This window comes from Grampus griseus, assembly GCF_964374135.1.
Source record: "Grampus griseus genome assembly, chromosome: 12".
NCBI classification, from domain to species: Eukaryota; Metazoa; Chordata; class Mammalia; order Artiodactyla; family Delphinidae; genus Grampus; species Grampus griseus.
Window position 1 is genome coordinate 68090521 of NC_139006.1, and position 19708 is coordinate 68110228.

At 37.2% G+C, this 19708-nt stretch overlaps 1 protein-coding gene across 1 annotated transcript in view; it reads left to right on the forward strand.

Annotated features, from left to right (window-relative positions):
• Positions 1–19708, forward strand: part of DCC (DCC netrin 1 receptor) — a gene marked incomplete at both ends in the record, with an annotated part of 1164115 nt that overhangs the window by 618742 nt on the left and 525665 nt on the right. The gene's annotated exons all lie outside the window — the stretch shown is intronic.

Sequence of the window (19708 nt, forward strand, 5' to 3'; positions counted from 1 at the left end):
GTGGTAAGCAGCTTTCTCTCAATAGACCTATTGGAAAATGAAATGGGCTTCCTTGTTCTGTATTTAGCTCAGGCCCCAAACTCATTCCGTTAAAGCCATGGATCACCTTTCAGGACTCTGGTGCAACATATCCTTGCTTTGGGGTGGGAACTGCAAGCAGAAGAGAATAATTGAGGTTCAGTCATTCTCATGAACAACATTTGAGAAAGTTTTGTGAAACTTTTTACAAACCTTGACTACCTGTCACATTTCCATCCTTGACTGTCAGTGATGATCCGTGCTTCACTTTAAAATATCTCATATGTATACCTTGTCTTTTGCTAGGATAGCTTTTACTAAACTAACATAGCTCTAAAATGTTCTTTTTTTTTTTTTTTTTTTTTTTTAAGGAAGGCTGTCTGGAGATAACAGCTGACTGGTAAATTTTCAGGATTTTTACAAGCCGGTAGTTAAACACAGCCATAATTAAAATTAAATTATATAAACTTGCACTTGAATTATATTAAAATCAAGGTAATACATACTTATAAGTTCCTAATTATTTTTACCACATTGTGCTAGTACCTTTGTTCTTGAGGTTATTTACATCTATTGAATCTCTGTGATAGACAACCAATATAAGATGTATTACTCTACCTCTCATCCCAACTCAATGTTCCATCAAGTCAGTAACTTGAAATCAATCATAGTAGAAAATTGGGTAACCAAGGAAATTGACAGATGCTACCAGTGAGGGCTTTCACCACTCCAGCCTCCAACCAGGAGAGTTGATAATATTTATCAGCCCACCACTGGTTCACACTTGCCTGATTGTGCACTCTTTCACCCCCAGGATTTTTACAACTTTGGATATTGTATAAGAAAGTTGGACTAGAATACAAGAGAGGGCCCTTGAACAAGGTTAAATCACACCCTTTTTAATAGGAGAGTTCACAGAAGGTTTGAAAACAGTGCTTTACATCTTGATCTGACCTTTATGAATATAAAGGAGTTGTCCTCCAATTACAGATTTTTCAGGGAACAAGATGCCACCATCTTTCTTATGACTTACTTATCATGACCAAGTGTTCTCCTAAGATGGATAAGAGTAAAATAGTTCATAACCTTCTCAAGACTTTTCCCTTCTGGGTCCCAGATTTTGCATGATTGAATAACAATTTATGAGAACAATGAATCACACTTTTCATTTGAAATATAACCCTTTTCTCTTGGGTGACCTTTCTGAAAAGTTTCGATACTGTCTCTAACCTGCAAGAGACTATTTCTTGTTTGATTATGTTACAATGATAAATTTCTCTAGGTTATTTAAAATAAGTCATACACTTGTTTTTGTTATATTTTGTTTTTTATTGTCTTTTTTTTCCTTAGGCAAAAGCAATGAGGTGCAATATACCATAACTCAGACTTAATGAGTTCTAACTGGCTGAGATCTGGGGAAATTCCTCCTTTAATCTTAATTTTTCTTTAGTTATTTTTTTGGGGAATTGTCCATGAGTGTGACCACACGATGAGAAACTCATCCTGGTCACTTTATGCAGCTGTTTCAGATTTTTTTTTTTCTGTAATTTCATTAACCTGTATTTTCCAACAACTGTATATCATAATCTGAGAAAATTACTATAATCATAAAAAATACATTGATAGCCTTTACCCCATGAGAAACACAATTTAAAAATATATTTTCTTTATTTTCATGGTATTACAAACCACATAGGCAGATCAGTAGATTTTTCTGAGATGCAATAATTTTATTGTCAATGTTTACTGTCTAGAGTTGGCAGAACTATCTAATGATACAGCTAATACTCTTCCTCTAGCCATGTGTAAACATCCTTTGGTTTCCCAGCTCATGCACATTTTGATACTGTTCCCATGCTTAAGCTTCCTGTATTATAGAATATAACAAAGTGTTTTCAGGGCAACATGAATAAGAGCTACCACATATAGACTAGACCAAATAATATTGTCTTCTCCGAGGGGAAGTCATCATTATCATCATCATCATCATCATGAAATATTACATTATAAAATAAAATATTTTTGCTACACATTCATTTGACAATGGAAGTGTTATGGATTTCCTCTTTAGATTACCCACCTTGTCTTTTTTTTTTGTAGTTAAGTTGGTAGTGCTATACTGCTTTTGCTTGTCATAGGCAAAGTGACCAGGAACATCATGGATGAGCAAGTAATTGACAATAGACCAATGATTACTTTTGGCTCTTGGTGAGATTCAAAATCAACTCATTTCTGATTAAACACCACAAGTCTGCTCATTATTCCTTTAATTACACCTCTTTTTGTTTGTTTTTTCTCAGAACTTTGATGATAAGCACATGACAGATGTTTAAAAAGCACTTGTTTTTGAAGCAGCATTAGCCTTGAAAAGACAAATGGGAGAGGTTGGGAGGACAGAAGGATAGATTTGCACCTGATATACTTACAGGCAAGACTGAATGACTCTCCAGTGAGAAGCTGCATCAGCACATAATCTTTATAAAAGCTAAGAATGGAACTGGTCAAATTTCCTTTGTGTTTATTTCTTTTTATGCCACCAACATATAAGAAGGCTGCCTGTCAAGTCCTCTTGACAAAGGAAACTCTGCCCTTAGGTCATATCTTGTGTTTTGTAGGAGCTAAGGGTACGTAGCTTTAGGGAAAAGCAAGTTGGTAGGTGCTGAAAACAAAGCTAAATAACGGGATTGTGACTAGACAGTATAAGGAATGCTGTCAAGGATGCAGGGGTAGAAGGTGACGTGATACGTTTCCCACTGCATCATCCTCTCCCGTTTCCTTAGCAACTTGGCTTCTTGATGGTCAGACCTGAGATAACTAATTAAAATGCTGGAAAAATCATTATTATTTAATTAAACAATGGATTATTGAATGCAAACCATTCAATACATGATTGAAAATGCTGTTAACCTAAGAGATCTCTTCCTTTTGGATCTGTAATACACATCGAACCCAGTAATATGACCCTGGGGTCAGTGGTGAAGTTTGTGTGGATTTGAGGAGAGAGAGGTTTGGGTGGAACTACCCAGACATAACAAAATAGGTCAGATGCTACCTCTGTCTCATCTCCTGTATGCCCTCTTTATGACCGCTTGGTTGTGCCCATACGTTCTAGATGTGATTAATCAAGAAAGCTATAATGCACTTGGAGGTGACACATACTGTTCTTTGTTTTCTCAGAGAGGTGAAGAAGAGAGTGGCCTCCCCCTATGACTTTCTATCCCTATTTCTGTGCTTTTCATAGACATTGGGTCTCAGGCTCCAATTTATGGTGATGGTCCAAAACGGGGAAGATTATGAATGACAAAGTCTGTCATTTGAAATCTACTTATAAAGAATCTTTATTTGGTATGTGTTATAATTTCTTTCTGGTGGTCCACCCCAATCACCATTTGGATGTGATGGATATTAATATGCGTGTAATGTGTCATACCTTTGCTTCACTTATCATTTCTCCAAGGTCTAGCCTCATTAACAAAGCCCAGTGTACCTTCAGTATTGAAACTTATAAATGGATCGATGGAATTCCCACAGCATCTTTCTTGATAGTAGTAGTTCATTAAGAAAGAGTAGTATACTGGGCGAGGCAATGATGAAAATGGGGAAGAGCCCTCAGATAAGCTTTTATCTCTGTGGTTGTAGTTTTGGCATTTTTTTTAGTCTACGTGTATATATTCTTCAGTCATTATGTAAAAATAATAGTCATAGCAATTTTTATGCCCATTTTCTTTGTATTCTTATGTAGATATCCAAATACTTTTACTGATACAAAGAGCAACAAAAATCAAAACTGGTTGTGTATCTCATGATACACAAGTAGAGTTGTCTTCACAACTTTCCAAAGTGAGATTTGTAAATGGTATGGACCAGATTTAAAGTGTCCAATCAGGGACTTCCCTGGCGATCCAGTGATTAAGACTTCGCCTTCCGATGTTGGGGGAGTGGTTTAGATCCCTGGCCAGGGAGCTAAGATCCCACATGCATCGTGACCAAAAAACCAAAAGATAAAACAGAAGCAATGTTGTAACAAATTCAATAAAGACTTTAAAAAATGTTCCACGTCAAAAAACATTTTAAAAAAAGTGTCCAATCGGGTGTCTTCTGTATAGATTGATTAATTAATTCTTAGGCATGGCAATGCTCATCTCAAATCAGTCCCTGTCTTCTGGGTTAATGCTAAGTAAAAAGCAAGAGTATATATTTTAACCATTAAAAATTCAATCTAGGAAGATGAAAAATGATGGCAAAATGGAAGAATCAGCAAAAGAGAAATGACTTTGGATATACATTTAAAAAAGCTATTTTTCTTTTTTGCCAGCTTTAAGATATAATTTACGTATAACATTATGTAAATTTAAGGTAGACAGTGTAATGATTTGATATACGTATATATTGCAAGTGATCACCACAATTAGTTAACACATCCATCCACCTGACAGTTACAATCTTAATTTTTTTTTTTTGTGGTGAGATCGTTTAAGATTTACTTTATTAGCAACTTTCAAATATACAATACAGTATTGTTAACTATAGTCACCATGTGGTACACTATATCTCTAAATTGTATACATCTTAAAACTGGAAGTTTGTGCCCTTTGACCACCTTCACCCATTACCACTGTCCCCCTTACCCCCACCCCCATCAACCACCAGTATGCTCTCTGTATCTGAGTTTGTTTGTTTTCTTAGAATCCACAAAAATAAGATCATACAGTATATGTCTTTCTCTGTCTGGCTTATTTCATTTAGAATAATGCTCTCAACCTTCATCCATGTTGTCACAAATGACAGGGTTTCCTTCTTTTATATGGCCGAACAATATTTATATATATATATATATATATAACATTCATCCATCGGTGGACACTTAGGTTGTTTTTGCATCTTGGCTATTGTAAATAATGCTACAGTGCATATTGGGGTACAGGTACCTCTTCAAGATAGTGATTTCATTTTCTTTGGATATACTTCCAGAAGTAGAATTGTTGGATCATAAGGTAGTTCTGTTTTTAATTTTGTGAGGAACCTCCATACGATTCTCCATGGTGGCTGTACCAACTTGCATTCCCATCAACAGCGTACATAGGTTCCCTTTTCTTCACATCTCATCAACACTTGTTATCTTTTCTCTTTTTGATAATAGCCATTCCAGCAGGTATGGCTGTATAACAGTGAGGTTATACCTCACTGTGCTTTTGATTTGCATTCCCCTGATGGTTAGTGATGTTGAGCCCCTTTCCATAAACCTGTTGCCCATTTGAATATCTTCTCTGGAAGAATGTCTGTTCAGGTTCTTTGCCTATTTTTTAATTGGATTTTTAAATTTGCTATTGCATTGGGCTCTGCAATCGCCTCCCATCAGGTGAGGTCACGGCTGTGTTCCCTGGCGGTATGGTGCCACTTGTTGAACTCCCTGGTTGAGCAGGGCTGTAGGCTGGGCTCCACAATTGCTCTTAGTTAGGTGGGTTTCAGGCTGTGCTCTCCAATAGGACAGTACCTCTGGCTGCATTCCATGTTCAGGTGATCCCCCAGACAGGGCTTCTTGATCTGATGGGGCCTCAGGCTGTGCTCTGTGTTCAGGCGGGGCCATAGGCTGTGCTCAAAGTAGGCAGTGCCACAGGCTGGACATCATGATCGGGTAGGCCTCTGGCTGTGCTCTGTTACTGGGCAAGGCCACTGGCCAGGCTCTTTTCAGGAGAGGCCTTCAGCTGTAGCCTGCAGTTGGGTGGGGCCAAAGATTGTGCTCTGGGGTCAGGCAGAGATGCTGTCAGGACTCCCTTGTCAGGCAGGGCTTCAGGCTATATACTCTGTAGCTGGGAGGAGTCACTGAAAGGGTTCTGTGCCTGGGCGAGGTCATGGCTATGTTCTGCAATTGGGCTGGGCTCTGATGCAGAGCTAGACTGTAGGCTGGGCTCCTAGGCTGCCCGGGGTCTCTCATCACACTTCCTGGTTACTCAGGGCCTGAGGCTATCCTAAATAGTTGGCAGGGCTGCTGGCTCGGCTCCCTGCCCAAGGCAGGTGTGGGATGGGCTCCATGGCTGCCAGTGTTCTCTGTGCGGGCTTGGTTGTGGGTTACCAGAAGCTATACTGAGCAGTTAGGAGAGGATGGAATTTGCTCTCCTGCCCAGGCATGGATGTAGAACACATCTCATTGGCTGGGAATCCAAATTAGGCAGACCTGCCAACTGAGCTCCCTGGCCAGATAAGGCTCAGCTCTGCAAATATGCATATTCACTGGCTGAGTTTCAGCTCAGATGATTATGCAAAGCAGATGTGCAGTCTGCCAAGATCCAAGTGCTTGTTGCTTTAAGCCCCAGCCTCCTCCTGATCTCCTCCTGACACTCAGTCCTTGAGCCCTCTAGACTCCTCCAGTGATCCACTTGAGGTTAGACCCAACTAGGCTTCCCAGGAAGTGTCCTGCAATGCTAGGGAATTGGATATCCTCCTTGAGCTCTCTTCTTTCAACTGGAGAACTGGAGAAGCCATAGGCCCAGAAGGGCTCTTTGTATATGACATTGCGCCAGCCTGGGGGAGGGATGATGCAGTCAGAGTGTAGCTGCTTCTCTTACCTTCTAATATGATCCTTCTCAGTCTCTGCGGTCCACAGCGAGGAGTGGTTCAGCCTTACCACTGGGTTCTGGGAGTTTTCACAATGGTGTCTTGTCTTTGGATAGTTGCTAGTTGGTTTTCTTGTGAAGGGGACTGAAATAGGGAATGACCTGTGTCGCCATCTTGATGATATTGCTGGAGATACATTTTTATGATAAAAATATTCCAAAAGAAAGCATAAACTTAGGAGTAAATATGCATATTTACCGCCAACATAGAGATGCAGAATTCAAGAATCCCAGATGAATGCGAAACCTATGATATTGATAATAGTTTGATAAAGTATGCCACGGTACATTGTTAGTTTTGACTTTTATAGCAGTTGGTCATTTATATCATCCAGGCAGGAAGCACAGACTGATGTCAAACCGTCATGTAAGCACGGCTATTTGAATTAGTTTCATTATTACTTATAAGCTGCTCTGACCTTGTCAGCTCTAGTGTATAGAGCACTTAAGTCTTGAGTCTTGTCAATAAATATCTGGAAGCTGATCCACTTCCAACAGGGCATGACAAGGTCATGATGTTTTGCAACCTGCTTTTCCTACAAATGATAATGACCATGGATTCCAAAGAGATTGCTTTTCTGCATGTGATATATCATCAGAAATGGTGCATTAACTGAAATGTAATCACCATAGGCTGATTTGAAGCAAATGATAGACGGGATTGTAGGAATGCCAAAGAGCTGTAAAAACAACAAAAACAATAAAAATATCCTTAGCTGAAGTGAAGCAACTGATTAAATGGTTTATATGTATTCCAAGCTTCTAACATAGGACAAAATTAATTGCATCTGGCATTATGTAATTAAACTTTTTAGCCATCGTTGGAAAAGCACTGAGGTTGAATTACAACGGCTATGATAACTTAAGGACGATGTGGTTACATATAGAGAAACCCAAGTTGACAATGATAAATTTTGTAATAAATTTATGGTAAGTTTGGACATGGGTATCAGGCCAATTAAGTGAGCAATCAAACTCCAAATAGAATTAGTTTCCTTTGAACTGCCAACTCTATGGAGAGCCCTATTACTTGGCAAGAAAAGGAAACTTATAGAAAAAAATCCATCAAAATATATTGTTCGGAACTAAATAAGAGCTGAGGTAGCAACTGTGTTTATAAGAGAAAGAAACAGAATTTGGAATCAAGATCAACTATTAAGTTTTAACTAAAATATGCTGAGAGTCAGAGGCAATTTAGAAGCTTGAGAATAGAAACTAAACCCCATTATCTTTTGTGAATATATAAGTATATTATAGATATGAGATCATAAATAAAATATTATAAATAAATTATATATATTTATAAATAAATGTAAAATTAAATTTTACATAATATAAATAAACATTATATATATATTAGAAATACAGTAATTATTTGTTCTCAATATAGCAAAATGTAAGCCTAGAAGTTACAAATTTAAATGTCTACAGAACCAGGAAATCAACATGAAGATTAACATAAAAGGCCCAGTGTTATATAACAGTGAATGTCAGAAACCATGACCAACTGGGGTGTTCATGACTTATTTAAAGCCATTCCCATTCAGTTTTCTGATCTAGGAGCCTTCTTTTTGCTAATTCAAATGCTGTTGATTTTGACCAGTAAGCCCCCAATTCTGGAAAATCAGGCTGAGACCATTAAATAATTACTTGAACCAATTTCAACTAAAGATATATTATGTAAAGATGAGAGTGATTTTACTACTCCAAGATTGAAAATATGAAGCAGCACCAGAATTTGTGCATAATGTTATTTTAAGATGCCTCTGAATCACATATGCAGAAATGTTAAAATAGTCCTCACCTAAAAATAAAGCCATAATAAATATTAACTTTTTTGCAATATGCTTTGAATTCCCTGTTTAAGGTTATTCCGTGAATCCATCACATTCAACTGACTTAAATCACACTTTCATGTTTATTGATAGCTAGCCCTTTACTTAGCTTAGTTATTCTGCTGACTCATGAACAGTTTTTACCATTGATCTTTAGTATCTATTCTGCTTAATTACACTTCTGTTGATATATCAATAATTTCTACTTAATTTGCTTTCCGAAAAGTGGTTTGGAAACTGAAACCTTTAACCATTTCCGTTGCTCCAGGATGTGCTTCTGTCTGGTAGTATTTATCTATTTTCAAAAGAGAATATATTCTATGGAGAGAATAAGTAGAAGTCTTTCCTGTTCAATCTAATGAGTACTTGCAATACACAACTTTAATTTAGTTATAAGTGAATTCTCAGGATATGAAAAATATCAGTATAACTTAAATTGGTAATAAACTTATCGCATAAGTGTAAAATATTTTAAAGCTATGTAATGTTTTTATAAGTTAACCATTTCACTAGCATTGTCCACGTTTCTGGAATATGCCATCATTACTCAATAAATATTTGTAAACAGATGAAAATAGTATACTTAACAGCTATTATTAACAAAAATTGTAGAGTATAAATTTAGAAGAAATTTCTCGATAAACATTATTAAGTACTGAAGAAACAGCACTAACTTTAATATAGGCAGAAAATAAAAGAAATACCAAATAACACTGGTGATTCTTAAATGAACAGGTTACAAATGAGTCTCTACATACATCAATAATGCCAGAAGTGTCGACAGTAATAAGTGCTGTATATTAGAACAGGCACCCCACATTTATAACCCTTAAACCCTTATATTAAAGAAGGAGTTGCAACAGACCTGAAAGGATTATATCAGAACATGTAAGTTAGGATAATGGGAGTAGAATATTATAGCCCTCATTAACAATCCCCTTGCCACTCTGGGTTTCTATCAGCTCACATTATTTGTGGGTGCTAGGAGGAATTATCTCTTATCTTAACTGATCATATTTCTGAGCCCATATACCAGAGCATAATATCTTTTTTATTTATTTAGAACTCAGCCTGAAAAAATAAAAAAAAGAAACAAGAAGCTAAAGGATATTCTATAAATATATATTTTATTATTAGTCTGTGATACTTTAAACTCATTGTTTTAAATAAAAGACAGTTACGATGCAATAAAAAATCAAAGATATTCCTCAAAGTCCAGAATCCTTGGTCATTATATTAAAATGTCCCCGTTATTACTATAGAAGGCTTGGGACTGGCTATATATGCAGTGCTGTCCATAAGATGTCGAAACAGTCTATCCATTATGTTGATTGTGTGGTTAGGGAAATAGTGGTTCCAGATTTAAAAAAGCAAATAAGAGAGAAAGTCAGTATAAAAAATAATAATTATTATAATAAAACAATTCTGAATTCAGACCTTACAATTAGATGACTTCTTTTTGGACCATATGTTAGATATTAATACCTATGAACATTTCTCCATTGTGTAGGTCTTGTGTGGTAGAGTAAGTCTGTTCTTCAAATTTATTAGTAAGAAGATAAAATTTCTTGGCATTTAGTTAGGTTTCGGCATTTATTTTAGTTAGAGTTAGGTTAGGTTAGGTTATTTAAAATTTCTGGTTAGATCATATATAAATTTTAAAAAGCAGTCATATGTTATATGATCTGAACTGAACACTCAGCATTAAAAGTTTTAACTTCCCAATATGCTTCACCTATAGGCTAACTCAGTTGAAATCATCTACCCTATTGGCTTTCAGAGTCAATGCCATTGTCGCTGGTCTAATCATGTCTTGAGTTTCATTGTTGAACCCCCAGTGGCTTCTCTAGATAGAGGCAATGAAGCAGCAGGAGTAACTCTGGGAAAGTACATGTGACAGATGTTTTAAAAATCAAATCCGGGCTTCCCTGGTGGTGCAGTGGTTAAGAATCACCTGCCAGTGCAGGAGACACAGGTTTGAGCCCTGGACCAAGAAGATCGCACATGCTGTGGGACAACTGAGCCTATGGATTATAACTACTGAGCCTGTGCTCAGTCATAACTACTGAGCCTGTGCTCACTCTAGAGCCCGCAAGCCACAACTACTGAAGCCCGTGAGCCACAACTACTGAGCCCGTGTGCTGCAACTCCTGAAGCCTGTGTGCCTAGAGCCTGTGCTCTGCAACAAGAGAAGCCACTGATATGAGAAGCCCGCACACCACAACAAAGAGTAGCCCCCGCTGCAACTAGAGAAAGCCCACGCGAAGCAATGAAGACCCAACACAGCCAAAAATAAATACATAAAATAAATAAATTTATTTTAAAAAATCAAATCCATCAAATATTACTACTTTAAATTCACTCAAAAGTGATTAGACCCACTCGTGTGATCTTGCCTCATACTGGTTTTGTTTAGTTTAGTTAATGTTGCAGTTAATCTTTGCAAAAATCTAATCCATCCCCAAGCTTCTTCCATGCCATGATCTGTTTGTGTAAATCTTCTGAAACAAAAATACCCTGTCTAATTTGATCTGTTGTCATGATTGAAAATAGTAAGCTGATATTGTGTTGTTTCTACAGTGATATAATTAAGATGCCCATGCTTTTCTAATTAATCTAGTCTAAAATTGCTTCGGCTATTAGATATCCTAATAGAATGTAATGCATTGTTTTTTTTCTTATCTCTGTCATTAGTCAGGAGAATTAATTTCACCAAGTTTGAAACACACCCAATGTTTATTTGCATTTTCAGTTATCAATCTAAGCCAGACTTCTTTGTCAAATATGATCCATTGCTTATTTGTTCTAGAAAAAGTGTCAGATTCAGTATTCGAAGAAAGAGAGATATATTCATGAGTAGATACGTACCTAGAAGTTTTAAACTTCAAATTAAGCTTTATATTAATAAAAAACAATGGGAGTTAGGGAAGGCTTTGAAGAGCTGTGAATAATTTTCCCGGAATTTTTTTTTTTTTTGCTGTACGCGGGCCTCTCACTGTTGTGGCCTCTCCCGTTGCAGAGCACAGGCTCCGGATGCGCAGGCTGAGCGGCCGTGGCTCACGGGCCCAGCTGCTCCGCGGCATGTGGGATCGTCCCGGACCGGGGCACGAACCCGCGTCCCCTGCATCGGCAGGCGGACTGTCAACCACTGCACCACCAGGGAAGCCCTTCCCTGAATTTTTATCTTAGTGAAACATCATTGTGCAAATCCACATTTCTGTCTTGACATATGGCAAACATTATTTTTAGAAATGGACAATGCAGAGATTAGAATTTAAAGTATTTTTAATATGCAATTCACATTTGATTTTTTAATGAAATGATTTAGTAATGAAACTAAAAAGGGAAAATTTATTAAGCAACATTAGAATGCAGCTCTACGATCTTCAAGGAAAACTAGCCTGATTTATCACTCAGGGTATGTTTAAATCTGATATTAAATAGTTGCACTTATATTAAAAATGTAAATTTAATTAAATGACTCATAGTAATATTAAATTAATAACACATATTAAATATGTTGATAAAACTGTTCCTTTAAAAATCCTTAAACTCATTTTACTAATATTCTGATAGTATATATGAGTATGTACATAATAGTTTATGTGTCAGTTGTTGATAGAAAAACAGTACAATAGATTGTTTTGATTGTTTGCACATAATCTAAAGAAGCCAGTATTATGATACTCAGAGATGCTTGCATCTCATGAAAACCCTTCTATTTAGAAACAATTCTGTTTTAAATTAATTTTTGAACACTTTATAATGTATTTCAATGCTTAAAATATTCATTTTCTAAAAACATAATCCAGTTTCCATATGGTTTCAGCTTTGACTATATTTTCCTCCTCTTATAACTAAATTCAGTATTTTAAATTTATCAAAAATAAACCTTACATAACTAAAGGCTTAAAAATCAACCCCTTAAAAAAACTTTATTAATGAAAATTTTATTGATAATAAAGTACATGAATGAAAACACTTGTAATGAGATAAAATTGCTATATAAAACATTTTTGATGAAGGAATGCATTTCCTAATTGCCTATGTTTAGGGCAAAATTCAGATTAATTTGAATTAAAGGCATTCTGCAGCTAATGAATGCTTTAAACCCTCCCTTCCTACTCATTAAGCTCATGGACCTTACCTTAATTTTTTTCCCCAAGATATTCCAACCCTTTTTCCATATTTTTATGTTGACTTATATAACACAGATTTATTGAGTCCTTGACTGTATATTTATATATTCATTCATATATTCATATTATAATGAATATACACTTGACCCTTTAAACAACGTGTGGGTTAGTTGTGCTGACCTTCCTTGCAGTTGAAAATACATACATAACTTACAGTTGATTCTCTTGGTTCCTTCATATCTGAGGTTTCACATCATGGATTAAACCAACTATAGGTTGTGTAGTACTGTAGTACATATTTATTGGAAAAAAATTCACGTATCAGTGGGTCTGCACAATTCAAACCCGTGTTCTTCAAGGATCAACTGTATGTATATATATCAATCGTATATAAATGTAATTATAGTATATAATTTAATTGCATAATACATTTTTAAAAGCTTAAAAAGTGAAAAATAATGTGGATCCTATTGTGCTTTGATTTAAAAATTATGGAAACTGCTCCACATAATTAGTCATGGAAATGCAAAGTAGATGGCATGCCCTTATACACCCACCAGAATGCTTAAATTGAAAAGACTGACAATACAAAGTGTTGACAAGGATGTAGAACAACTGTTCTACTCATACATTGTTGCTGGAAATGTAAACACGAAACTATCCCTTTTGGAAAGCTATTTGACAGTTTCAAAAAGATACGCCTTCCGTATGGCCCAGCAATTCCACTTCTAGGTATATATGCAAGAGACATGAGTGTGTATGTGCATAAAATTCATAGAAGAATAGCGATAAAAACGTTATGCGTAGTAGTGCAAAACTGAAAACAACTCGTGTGCCAAAATAGGAACAGAAATAAACAAATTGTATTAGTCAAACAATACAATACTGAACAGCAATAAAAAAGATGTACAAACTGTCATACACTATGATGTGAATAAATCTCAAATATATTAGTTTGAGAAAAAGAAACCAAAGAGGCATATACTATGTGAATCTATTTATACGAAGTTCTAGAAAAGGCAAACCTATTGCTCATGATAGAAGTCAGAATAGAAGTTACCTCTGGGGGGCAGATTTTAACTAAAAAGGAACACATCGAAAGTTTAGGTGAAAGGAAGTGTTTTATACCTTGATTTTGGTAGAGTGTACATATACACACACACACACACAAATATTAATTGAGCTATGCAGTTAAGCTTAGTATATTTTGCCAAATGTAAATTATACCTTAATAAATAAAAGAAACATGGTACAATTGATTATTGTTCAATAGAAAAAAAATTTAGGATGTTTTCATGAGTATTGATTCTACTATAACAAAATACATAAAAGCCTTAAAACATGAGTCTATTTCCTCTTCAACCTGACTACCCTTGCTTTCTATAAAAAATTTATCCAGGGCTTCCCTGGTGGTGCAGTGGTTGAGAGTCCGCCTGCCTATGTAGGGGACACGGGTTCATGCCCCGGTCCGGGAAGATCCCACATGCCGCGGAGCAGCTAGGCCCATGAGCCATGGCTGCTGAGCCTGCGCGTCCAGAGCCTGTGCTCTGCAACGGGAGAGGCCACAACAGTGAGAGGCCCGCATACTGCAAAAAAAAAATTATCCATAGCTTTCTTAAGAATTATTCTTGAGATTGGTTCAAGATGGCAGAGTAGAAGGACATGCACTCACTCCCTCTTTCGAGAACACTGGAATCACAACTAACTGCTGAACAGTCATTGACAGGAAGACACTGGAACTCACAAAAAAAGATACAATACATGCAAACACAAAGGAGAAGCCACAAGGAGATGATAGGAGGGGCACTATCACAATAAAATCAAATCCCATAACTGCTGGGTGCGTGACTCACAAACTGGAGAACACTTATACCACAGAAGTCCACCCACTGGAGTGAAGGTTCTGAGCCACACGTCAGGCTTCCCAACATGGGGGTCTGGCTACATGAGGTGGAATTCCTAGAGAATAAGACTTTGAAGGCTAGCGGGTTTTGATTGCAGACCTTCAGCAGGACTGAGGGAAACAGAGACTCCACTTATGGAGGGTACACACAAAGTGTGTGCACATCGGGACCCAGGGGAAGGAGCAGTGACCCCATAGGAGAGAGAACCAGACCTACCTGCTACTGTTGGAGGGTCTCCTGCGGAGGCGGGAGACAGCTGTGGCTCACCAAAGGACAAGGACACTGGCAGCAGAAGTTCTGGGAAGTACTACATGGTGTGAGCCCTCCTAGAGTCCGCCATTAGCCCCACCAAAGAGCCCGGGTAGGCTCCAGTGTTGGGTTGCCTCAGGCAACCCAAAGGGGAGGGAACCCAGCACCACCCATCAGCAGACAAGCGGATTAAAGTTTTACTGCGCTCTGCCCTCCAGAGCAACAGCCAGCTCTACCCACCACCAGTCCCTCCCATCAGGAAACTTGCACAAGCCTCTTAGATAGCCTCATCCACCAGAGGGCAGACAGCAGAAGCAAGAACTACAATCCTGCAGCATGTGGAACAAAAACCACATTCACAGACAGACAAGATGAAAAGGCAGAGGGCTATGTACCAGATGAAGGAGCAAGATAAAACCCCAGAAAAACAGCTAAATGAAGTGGAGATAGGCAACCTTCCAGAAAAAGAATTCAGAATAATGATAGTGAAGATGATCCAGGACCTCAGAAAAAGAATGGAGGCAAAGATTGAGAAGATGAAAGAAATGTTTAACAAACATCTAGAAGAATTAAAGAACAGACAAACAGAGATGAACAATACAATAACTGAAATGAAAAATACACTAGAGGGAATCAATAGTAGAATAACTGAGGCAGTAGAACTGATAAGTGACCTGGAAGACAGAATGGTGGAATTCACTGCTGCAGAACAGAATAATGAAAAAAGAATGAAAATAAATGAACACAGCCTAACAGACCTCTGGGAAAACATTAAATGCAATAACATTCGCATTATAGGGGTCCCAGAAGGAGAAGAGAGAGAGAGAGGCCCGAGAAAATATTTGTACAGATTATAGTCGAAAACCTCCCTAACATGGGGAAGGAAATAACCACCCAAGTCCAGGAAGTGCAGAGAGTCCTGGGCAGGATAAACCCAAGGAGAAAGAGGCTGAGACACATAGTAATCAAATTGACAAAAATTAAAGACAAAAATTATTGAAAGTGACAAGGGAAGAATGACAAATAACATAAAAGGGAACTCCCATAAGGTTAACAGCTGATTTCTCAGCAGAAAATCTACAAGCCAGAAAGAAGTAATATGATATACTTAAAGTGATGAAAGGGAAGAACCTACAACCCAGATTACTCTATCCATCAAGGATCTCATTCAGATGCGATGGAGAAATCAAAAGCTTTACAGAGAAGCAAAAGCTAAGAGAATTCAGCACCACCAAACCAGCTCTACAACAAATGCTAAGGAACTTCTCTAAGTGGGAAACAGAAGAGAAGAAAAGGGCCTACAAAAACAAACACAAAACAATTAAGGAAATGGTAATAGGAACATACATATCGATAATTACCTTAAACGTGAATGGATGAAATGCTCCAACCAAAAGACACAGCCTCGCTGAATGGATACAAAAACAAGACCGATATATATGGTGTCTACAAGAGACCCACTTCAGCCCTAGGGACACATCCAGACTGAAAGTGAGGGGATGGAAAAAGATATTCCATGCAAATGGAAATCAAAAGAAAGCTGGAGTAGCAATATTCATATCAGATAAAATAGACTTTAAAATAAACAATGTTATAAGACACAAGGAAGGACACTATGTAATGATCAAGTGATCAATACAAGAAGATATAACAATTATAAATACATATGCATCCAACATAGGAGCACCTTAATACATACGGCAACTGCTAACAGCTCTAAAAGAGGAAATCGACAGTAACACAATAATAGTGGAGGACTTTAACACCTCATTTACACCAATGGACAGATCATCCAAACAGGAAATTAATAGGGAAACACAAGCTTTAAATGACACAACAGACCAGCTAGATTTAATTGATATTTATAGGACATGCCATCGGAAAACAGCAGATTACACTTTCTTCTCAAGTGTGCATGGGGCATTCTCCAGGATAGATCACATCTTGGTTCACAAATCAAGCCTCAATAAATTTAAGAAAACTGAAATCATATCAAGCATCTTTTCTGACCACACTGCTGTGAGATTAGAAATCAATTACAGGGAAAAAAAACGGAAAAAACACAAACACATGGAGGCTAAACAATACGCTACTAAATAACCAAGAGATCCCTGAAGAAATCAAAGAGGAAATCGAAAAATACCTAGAGACAAATGACAATGAAAACACGATGATCCAAAACCTATGGGATGCAGAAAAGCAGTTCTAAGAGTGAAGTTTATAGCTATAGAAGCCTACTTCAGGAAACAAGAAAAATCTCAAATAAACAATCTAACCTTACACCTAAAGGAACTAGAGAAAGAACAAACAAACCGCCAAGTTAGCAGAAGGAAAGAAATCATAAAGGTCAGAGCAGAAATAAATAAAATAGAAACAAAGAAAACAATAGCAAAGAGCAATAAAATAAAAGCTGGTTCTTTGAGAAGATAAACAAAATTGATAAACCATTAGCCAGAATCATCAAGAAAAAGAGGGAGAGGACTCAAATCAATACAATTAGAAATGAAAAAGGAGAAGTTACCACAGACACCACAGAAATACAAGGCATCCTAAGAGACTACTACAAGCAACTCTATGCCAATGAAATGGACAACCTGGAAGAAATGGACAAATTCTTAGAAAGGTATAAACTTCTAAGACTGAACCAGGAAGAAATAGAAAATATGAACAGACCAATCACAAGTAATGAAGTTGAAACTGTGATTAAAAATCTTCCAACAAACAAAAGCCCAGGACCAGATGGCTTCACAGGTGAATTCTATCAAACATTTAGAGAAGAACTAACACCGATCCTTCTCAAACTCTTGCAAAAATTTTCAGAGGAGGGAAAACTCCCAAACTCGTTCTATGAGACCACCATCACTCTGATACCAAAACCAGTCAAAGATACTACAAAAGAATAAAATAACAGACCAATATCACTGATGAATATAGATGCAAAAATCCTCAACAAAATACTAGCAAACAGAATCCAACAACACATTAAAAGGATCAAACACCATGAACAAGTGAGATTTATCCCAGGGATGCAAGGATTCTTCAGTATATGCAAATCAATCGATGTGATGCACCACATTAACAAATTTAAGAAGAAAAACCATATGATCATCTTAATAGATGCAGAAAAAGCTTCTGACAAAATTCAACACCGATTTATGATAAAAACTCTCCAGAAAGTGGGCATAGAGGGAACCTACCACAACATAATAAAGGCCCCATACGACAGACCCACAGCAAACATCATTCTCAATGTTGAGAAACTGAAAGCATTTCCTCTAAGATCAGGAATGAGACAAGGATGTCCACTCTCACCACTATTACTCAACATAGTTTTGGAAGTCCTAGCCACGGCAATCAGAGAAGAAAAACAAAAGGAATACAAATTGTAAAAGAAGAAGTAAAACTGTCACTGTTTGCAGATGACATGATACTGTACATAGAGAATCCTAAAGATGCCACCAGAAAACTACTAGAGCTAATCAATGAATTTGCTAAAGTTGCAGGATGCAAAATTAATGCACAGAAATCTCTTGCATTCCTATACACTAATGATGAAGAATCTGAAAGAGAAATTAAGGAAACACTCCCATTTACCATTGCAACAAAAAGAATAAAATATCTAGGAATAAACCTACCTAAGGAGACAAAAGACCTGTGTGCAGAAAATTATAAGACAGTAATGAAAGAAATTAAAGGTGATCCAAAAGTTAGAGAGATATACCATGTTCTTGTATTGGAAGAATCAACATTGTGAAAATGACTATATTACCCAAAGCAATCTACAGATTCAGTGCAATCCCTATCAAACTACCACTGTCATTTTTCACAGAACTAGAACAAAAAATTTCACAATTTGTATGGAAACACAAAAGATCCCGAATAGCCAAAGCAATCTTGAGAAAGAACAATGGAGCTGGAGGAATCAGGCTCCCTGACTTCAGCCTATACTACAAAGCTAAAGTAATCAAGACAGTATGGTACTGGCATGAATACAGAAATATAGATCAATGGGAAAGGATAGAAAGCCCAGAGATAAACGCACGCACCTATGGTCAACTAATGAATGACAAAGGAGGCAAGGATATACAATGGAGAAAAGACAGTCTCTTCAATAAGTGGTGCTGGAAAAACTGGGCAGTTACTAATAAAAGAATGAAGTTAGAACACTCCCTAATACCATACACAAAAATAAACTCAAAATGGATTAGAGACGTAAATGTAAGACCGAGCACTATAAAACTCTTAGAGGAAAGCATAGGAAGAACACTCTTTGACATACATCACAGCAAGATGTTTTTTGATCCACTTCCTAGAGTAATGGAAGTAAAAACAAAAATAAACAAATGGGACCTAATGAAACTTAAATGCTTTTGCACAGCAAAGGAAACCATAAACAAGATGAAGAGACAACTCTCAGAATAGGAGAAAATATTTGCAAATGAATCATCGGGCAAAGGATTAATCTCCAAAATCTATAAACAGCTCATGCAGCTCAATATTAAAAAAACAAACAACCCAATCCAAAAGTGGGCAGAAGACCTAAATAGACATTTCTCCAAAGAAGACATACAGATGGCCAAGAAGCACATGAAAAGCTGCTCAACATCACTTATTATTAGAGAAAGAGAAATCAAAACTGCAATGAGGTATCTCCTCACATCAGTTAGAATGGGCATCATCAGAAAATCTCCAGCTGGAGAGGGTGTGGAGAAAAGGGAACCCTCTTGCACTCTTGGTGGGTATGTAGATTGATACAGCCACTATGGAGGACAGTATGGAGGTTCCTTAAAGAACTAAAAATAGAATTACCATATGACCCAGCAATCCCACTACTGTGCATATACCCAGAGAAAACCATAATTCAAAAAGACACATTCGGGCTTCCCTGGTGGCGCAGTGGTTGAGAGTCCGCCTGCCGATGCAGGGGACACTGGTTCGTGCCCCGGTCT